An 8,367-nucleotide genomic window follows, 5' to 3' on the forward strand; every position below is an offset into this window, starting at 1 on the left:
TTTCTAGGAAAGCTCTTTTAGAATGCGACGACTTAAGTGCTTCGCAAGTAAGGCAAAGCTTCATGCATTAGGGATGCACTCCGCATGCTAAACTCATAATTATTATGATTTTATAAACCTGGAATTTCCTAACCCAGCTTTCTTTTCATTTAGAAGAGAGTATGAGAGATAGTTCTATGTTCATGTTTTTCCATACAAATGCTCATTCATCATTTTTTTAAAGGCTCATGCCAGAGAGGTGTTTTATGTAAATACATCACTATTTGGGATATGGTTGCTTCCTCCAAATGCTTTTTTTTTGAGGAAACAACCAAATTTCAAATCTCATTGTTTTTCTCTTTTAGTTCGGGAGACACATCCAGCTGTGCTCAGGACTTACTCTTGACTCAGCACTCGGGGATAACTTCTGGAGTTGCTTGGGGGTTGTTAAGGGTGCTGGAGATAGACTAGATTGGATATGTGCAAAGAAAGTACCTTACCTCCTGTAGTATCTCTGCACCTCTTTTAAATGGATATCAGATTTGGGTTTTTGTAGGCTTTGTAGTTTCCATAGTAACTACATCACTTGGCAGCATAAGAAACATGGAAGACTGTAGAAAATAGAAAACAAAAAAGAAATCTGAATGAAACTAAAGTCAGGAAATAAAGTCAAAATTTCTGTGTTAATATAAATATGGTAATGTGAAATTACTTTAAAAGTTTTATTGATGATAAGTGAGACATGATTATTGCCATGATGAGATCCAAGTATAAAATAAAATTTGATGTAATATATTTTAGATTCCAAAGTTAAAGATATATATATGTAAATGAGAACAAGCATTTTGTTATATTGTAGTAAATGGTTTTTTTTAAAAAAATATTTATTTATTTGTTTATTTTGGTTTTTGGGTCACACTCGGCGATGCACAGGGGTCACTCCTGGCTCATGTCTCAGGAATTACTCCTGGTGGTGCTCTGGGACTATATGGGATGTTGGGAATCGAACCCGGGTCGGCCATGTGCAAGGCAAACGCCTTACCCACTGTGCTATTGCTCCAGCCCCATATATTGTATTGTCACTGTCACTGTCATCCCATTGCTCATCTATTTGTTTGAGTGGGCACCAGTAATGTCTCTCATTGAGAGACTTATTGTTACTGTTTTTGGCATATTCAATACGCACGGGTAGCTTGCCAGGTTCTGCTGCGTGGGCACGATACTCCTGGTAGCTTGCCGGTTTTAATTTTCTTATTTACATAGGTCTAAATCATATGGTAATTACAAATTGGCCTTTACTGATTTATTTTCTGATCATTCTATTTGCCATTTCTTAAAGTTTTGTTGGAATAAGTAATATAAAGAAATTTGTTATGCACCTAAGTGGGCTGGTTGAGATTAGGAGGCAAACAGGATATTGGTAGATGGAAGGTCACATGAACAACTTTGTATATCACTGGATTTTAATAAACTTTATTAAAAAATAAATAGTCAAAATTTCTTGTGATTGAGGTCAACTCAAAAGTATAGAGTATAAGCCTGGCATTTAGAGGCTCTGTGGTTAATTCCTGGCACTATATGATCCCTCAAACATCAACAGGTATCCCCTAACATTGCCAAGCCCAAGGAGTACCAGACTGAACATAGCTCAAAGAGGAACCCAAGTTCCTAAGTACAGCTTAGAAGGCCTCCTGAAAACTTCTTGGGAAGCCAGAAATATTTATTTCTGCTTTATCTCAATACTCTAGTACACTACAATGTGTAAATATGTCAGTGTGCTCATAATATTTTTCATGATCTAAATTACTTACTGCAAGCTATAACATTATATGTGGCTACATACTCCATTGTGTGTGTCTCTATATATCTATGTATTTGTATATCTACATATACACACCACATGTTGAAGATAAGATCTGTAAACTTTTTTTTAAAAAAAAACTAGTGTCACCATCTTAGACAAAAACTGATATTGGATAGGATGCGATATAATGTAGAAGTCAACCAATCTCAACTAACAAAAACGTTAACACCAATGGGTTAACTTGTAGCAAATAGCTTAGTAAACCCGCAGGCAAGAACTTATTGTCCTCATGATGAGATGCAAAAATGTTCACAAATTTTATCTATGTTAACGTTTTTTAATCATTTAGTGGTAACAAACAAAAGATAAATTTTTGTGAGTCTGCCACAGGGGCAGACTTGAGGGGTGTTTGGAAAATGGGGACAATGGTGGAGGGAAGGTAACAGCAGTGGTAGGATTGGGGTTGGAATATTGAATGCCTGTGACAAATCATCACAAGCAACTTTGTAAACCATGGTGTTTAAACAAAGTGGGGAAAAAACTGGTAGTAATGTGGCTTTCTAAAGGACCTATCTTTTTCTCATGTACAAACCCTAAGACAAGGTCAACAGTTACTTGCATAAATAGTGTGGTTCCATGGCAACACTTTTTAACTCATTCATGAATTCACTTGATCATTTGTTAGTCATTTGTTAAGCATCTCTTATGACTGGTAGGGTTCTTATACCAGAGAGAAACCTATAAATGGACAATTATGGTACCTTTAAGTGTTACATGGGTTGTGAATAAGGGCCTTAGTGCCTCAGACAATTGTTTGACATTTAGACAAATTGTTTTCATTCCCCCAGTTCCAGGTCTATAAGATGCTTAGCAGGCAGCTTGGGTCCTTTACCTGATGAATAAATAGTAGGCTCTTTGCATAGGGGTAAGGTTGTTGAGTTTTTCATTTAATTTCCATAATTGAGGAGACCTGTGTTTTTTTCCCCCTTTTGGGGAGTTGCAGGGAGTGAGGGCTTGAGTAGTGTTGATGTGGAAAAGGGAAATTTAACTCCCAGCTCTGGACTCAGGTAACTCCCGCCTCTGAGCTCAGCATACTTTTGGTGGTATTGGGGTGAGGATGGGTGTTATAGATGGTGCTAGATATTGAACAGGAACAGGCCATACGCAAGTCAAAGGCTTTTGCCCTGTACTATTTCTCCAGCCTGAGACTGTTTTTAGCCTTGTTTTTCTACTATTTTGATTAGATATGTGAAGCATCATCCTATTCTTTGACCTTCAAGTGATGAGAACTAGGACACAATTAGCTGGGAATCTTAATATAATTTTCTTGTTTATGATGTATCCTTAAGAAAACACCAACTTGGGGCTGGAGCAATAGCACAGTGGGTAGGGCGTTTGCCTTGCACGCGGCCGACCCGGGTTCGGTTCCCAGCATCTCATATGGTCCCCCGAGCACAGCCAGGAGTAATTCCTGAGTGCATGAGCCAGGAGTAACCCCTGTGCGTTGCCAGATGTGACCCAAAAAGCAAAAAACAAACAAACAAACAAACAAACAAAAACACCAACTTTCCTGGGTGATGATTTTCTGCTTTTGGTTATATTAGAGACTAGAATCAAAAAGATGTCATTTGCCCCAACATTTCACTGTGACAGGGGTTGAGATTATAAATTTCTGGACCACAAGAAGTATCTAAACATCTTTGCAGAGATAACAACTGGAGGGAATTCTATTATCCTTCTTCAGTTCTCACCAAACAGCCTGACCATTTCTGAGAACTTTCTAGGAGGTGACTCTTTCTGCAAGGACATGCTCTCGAGTGCCACTGGAGAGGGTTTAGTTTTGATCCTGCAGTCTCTGAGATAGGTGTGCCCAAGAATACATCAAAGGCATCAGAACTGATCTCTATAAAGAGCTTTTGGCAATCAAAATCTCTACCTTCTTTCTCTTTTAGAAAGATTATCCCATGACAATGTTAATAGCTCTAATAAATGTGATCGGTTTGAGTGAATAATTGGAAATGTACTGGAAGGAGAGGGATATAAAACTACTTTAAGGTGCTACCTCTGCTCTTTCTCCTGGAGCAAAACTCTCCATCTACACATTCAAGTCGATCCCTCTGCCTCCTCCAGGATCTGACTCTCTAAGTCATTCCTTCTGTCTTGTATGTTAAATTACTTTCTTCTCCCTGCATTCTTCCTATTATACACAAAGATGTGCAAATCTCCCCTAAGCCTTGAGAAACAACACAAGCAAATAAAACTTTGCTGGCAGTCCTCCCTCCCTGACCTCTTACTGTTGAGCTCTTATGTCATCGCAGCTGAAATTCCTGCAGAGGTTATAGTCACCTCCCAACTGCCAGATTCAGAGTCCTGTTTTCTGTCCTCCTACTTGTATCCTTTTCAGCATTTGAGGCTCCCTGAACACCCACTCTTCTTCTTCAGCACTCCTACTCTGACTTCCACACCATGCTTTTCTCTGAATTTCCCTCATGTCTCTATCTTCTACCATTTCTTTGAAATTTTCTTCATGATTTCTCCTTTTCTTTCCACTGAAAGAAGGCAACCTTTTCCAGATAATGTCATATCCTTGGTACTTATCTAATCTCTTTGTACACTTAATATTTTCCCATGTTAAATATTCTCTCAAATAAAATTGCCATATATATACACATATATATAAAACTGTGATCAACACTGACAATTTCATATGCTTCAGCACATAATAATTTCCACATTTTTATTTCTAGCCATGATCTTTTTTCTAAATTTAGACACACGTTTTCAGTGACCAAACAGCTATTTTCAAGTGGATCATCTTTAAAACTAGGACAATTCAAATGGAATCTTTTGATCCCTAACTCTACCTTGAGCATTCTTGATTCGTGGTATTACTATTTCCTCAGTTTTCCAACTTTTAGAAATTTTAGAGTTGTCCTTGGGTTCTTCTTTTTCATTCTTATTCTAGTCAAACACAAAATCAAAGGGTTTCATCTTATAAATATCCCCACTGTATTATCTTAAACTAGGCGTCACAGCTGCTAGCATGGGGGATTACAATGACTGTGGAATTTCTGCTTCTACTTCATGGCATTCTTGTTCGTTTTTTATACTGCCATCAGAAATCTAAAAAGCAACTGACCATGTGACCCTAAGACTTAACACAAACCAGTTTCCAAATTCCAACTATAGCTCCACTCCTGTGCCTTTGACCCTCCTGCCCTTTATTAGTCATTTTAGTGGAATGACTTGGATGTTTTCTGAAACTCTGAAATATTTTTTTTAAAAAAAAAACCCTTCTACCTTCCTCTCTCTAAAAAGTTCTTAATTTCCCGAAAAATTCCTGACCAGCCTCTGAGAGCAGATCAAAATCCCTCCTCCCATTATATCAATTCTTCCCCAATTCTTCCAGCGGAGCAGGTCCTTTTCTGATTTCCAAGTTTCCCCAAATTTCTATCCTTATTATTTACGGGTCTAATAAAATAGGTTAACATTTCCATTTACGTATTGGTCTTCTCTAAAGGATCAGAAACCCAGATCATGTCTCTCTTCTGATCCACATTGCAGATTTAATTATAGGATAATTAAATGACATCATTGAAAGATACCTGGGCCAAGACCTGAATTCTAGGTTGAGATGAACTAATGAATTCTTAAGTTGAATATTCTGGTTTGTATCTAAACTTATTTTTCTGTTTTGAAAATCTTGCTGTGATTGCACAATGAGAAAATAGATATTCAACAAGTTGATGGCATTTGATTAATTAAACATTAACTACAAGTTGAATCTCTAAATCAAAGTAAAAATTATAAATATTCATGTTGCCATGGAGTGGTATGTTTCATTTTCATTGGGTTATACCTTGTAAGAAATGTACAATATTTTGGCAGGATTATTTCTATATCCAGAGTGTATTCATTTTTCCTTTTTTTTCCCTTTTTGGGTCACACCTGGCAGTGCACAGGGGTTATTACTGGCTCATGCACTCAGGAATTACTCCTGGAAGTGCTCGAGGGACCATATGGGATACTGGGAATCGAACCCAGGTTGGCCAAGTGCAAGGCAAATGCCCTACCCGCTGTGCTATTGCTCCAACTCCTTATTTCTCCTTTTGTGGAAGTGATATTAGGGAGGGTCCCCCTGGGATTTCAAAGAAATTTGTAGATTCGAGAACATACCTAAACTTTTTATTTAGAGTTCTTTGACAAATTAGGGTCACTCTAGACATAGTATCCAATCCAATCTTGATGAGCAGAAAGATAGGAGCCTAGAGTTGGTGTCCAATCTCTGGCCATCAGGATGTGAGCTAGTAATAGGTAGTGAAATCCAAGTAAAAGAGACAGGAAAAGAGAAACTATATTCAACTCAATAATTCAGAGTTCAAGTAAATAATTGGGAGGTTGGGTAGGTCACAGTCTATGGTACTGAGGGTTTACTCCTGACTCTGAGCTCAGGGGCCACCCTCATGGTGCTCAGGAGACTGTATACTATGCTGGAGAACAAATCAGGGTTAGCTATGTGCAAGGAAAGTGCCTTAGATCCTGTACTATCTCTATGGCCCTAGTGTAAACAATTTTTCTATGGTCTTTCTAGGCATCACGACTGTTACCATGGCAAGCATGCCCTTGTATTACTTAGCCCTGCTTAACACAGTGATTTCTGTTCCCTGCCTCATACTTGAAGCAAGCCCCAAATTATTTGTGTTTCCGTGCATAAAATATACTCTTTTCTCCTGCTTTGTTGCTTTTTATTTATCTCATTGTCTCTGCCTAGAATGCCCCCTATCTATTTTGATGAATGGATCTCTAATCAGGACAAGTTCAGGCATCAGTCCTCCAAAGCTAACTTGACCCTTCCCCTTTCTACCCCTTGGTGGGTGAGGTGCTGCTCTGCAGTACCACTGTGTAAACCTGGGTAGTGTTCTCACTATTGAGAAAATCAATTCCTTGGTTCCATCCCAAATTCCACTGCCTACAATGTGCAGTCAGGGCTAGAATTATTTCCTAATAACACAGAGGCAGACTCATGATGTCCTGGGTAGATCCTCATCATACCATGCCCAGAGTGTACTATGAACATACACATGTGGTTCCTCCACTATATCCAGGGAGAACCAGTTGTACTTAGTAAAGTGTTTGTTTGGCAGTGAGTAATTGTCAAAGAATATGTTGGATTCTAACAATTATTAAGAACTAGACACTGTTCTAAGAACTTTAGATGCCTTAAGTCATCTATCACTCATGACAGCCTTCTGAGAAGATACAATTAAGCCCATTTACAGAGGGAGAACTGAAGCTTTGGGTGATGAAGAACGTGGCATAAATCACACAGCTGGGAAGTGTGGAGCTTGGGTTTGCTCTCCATTCGGGCTTACAGTCTGTCTCTTAGTCACTGTCCCACACTGCCTCTTGATAAATGAAAATTGTCAAGACTCTACTTCTTTGTTCTTCTTCTTCAGAAAAAAAAATGTTCTTGTTGTGCCACATAGACACACCCCTCCCAGGCATCTGTGCATCTTCTCCACAGGAAGCTATTTCCTGAGCCCTAAGAGCTCGTTGCCATGGAGTTGTTTCCTGGCTTCCTTTTCAAAAGAGTACCAGAGAGATTCCACACAAAAAGGGTGATCAGAGGGCCAGTGCTTCTTGGCAAACGTATATGGATTGAGGGGGGGAGGGGGGTTGCAGGAGGAAATAAGGCCTGTATAGTACTTTGGTACTTTTTTAAAAGCAGGGATGGAGTGAAAGGGAGGGAACTGCACATTGAGTCAGGAAGAAAGAATGAAGCGTAAATCCATTTATTTAGTCACTTTGAACAATGAGAAGCATCATCTTGAAGAGGGTTGAAGAAGGCTGGTTAGAGAGAATTAGGAGGAGAATAATTCGTTGGGTGTCTGGGGGGAACAGGGGATGGGAGGGAGGCATAGGAAGGAAAAAAATCAATGGCTATGTCACGGGCAATGAGGGTGCTTTCTTCTAATGCCTTTATCAATGCAAAGATGGATAGAACATGAGAACTTTTATAGGCTCAGGTAGAGATAATGCAGGAAGTCCTGTTCAGAGTAAGGACTGTCAGCAAGAGGGCAGTCTGGGGGTAGTGTTTTTACGAAGGATGAAACTAGGTTAAGGTAATGATGTAAGAACTGAGGCTTTAGGGAAGCATGGACTAAATATGCTTTAGAAATGGCTGGAGGCATAAGGAACAAGTTGGGGTTTTGTGGTCTGTCAGGTGAGAAAACTCCCAGGTCAGACCCAGATTCTTGCCAATGTTGAAGGCCCTCACATGCTCTCTCTAGATGGGGCCAACCATTCCTCTCTCTCCCATTTGCCTCTGGGTTGCAACAACCTGGTTAGCTGTGAAAGGAGAATGAGGCCTCAGAGAAGGCTTCTCGCTGGCTCTGGGCGGAAGCAGATAGCTTCAAATAAGAAAGGCCCTGTGGTGGGCATGAGGCAGAGGATTTGGAAATTCATGCTCTTTGCCTTGTACTGACTCAGCTCGGGGCCTGTGGGTCACCACCTGTGGGCGACTCCATTTCTCAAACCTTGACACAGAGATAATGATGCTCACCACTTTGTAAGGGGGTATTAAT

The sequence above is a fragment of the Sorex araneus genome, chromosome 4 (genome assembly GCF_027595985.1).
Source record: "Sorex araneus isolate mSorAra2 chromosome 4, mSorAra2.pri, whole genome shotgun sequence".
In the NCBI taxonomy this organism is placed as follows: domain Eukaryota; kingdom Metazoa; phylum Chordata; class Mammalia; order Eulipotyphla; family Soricidae; genus Sorex; species Sorex araneus.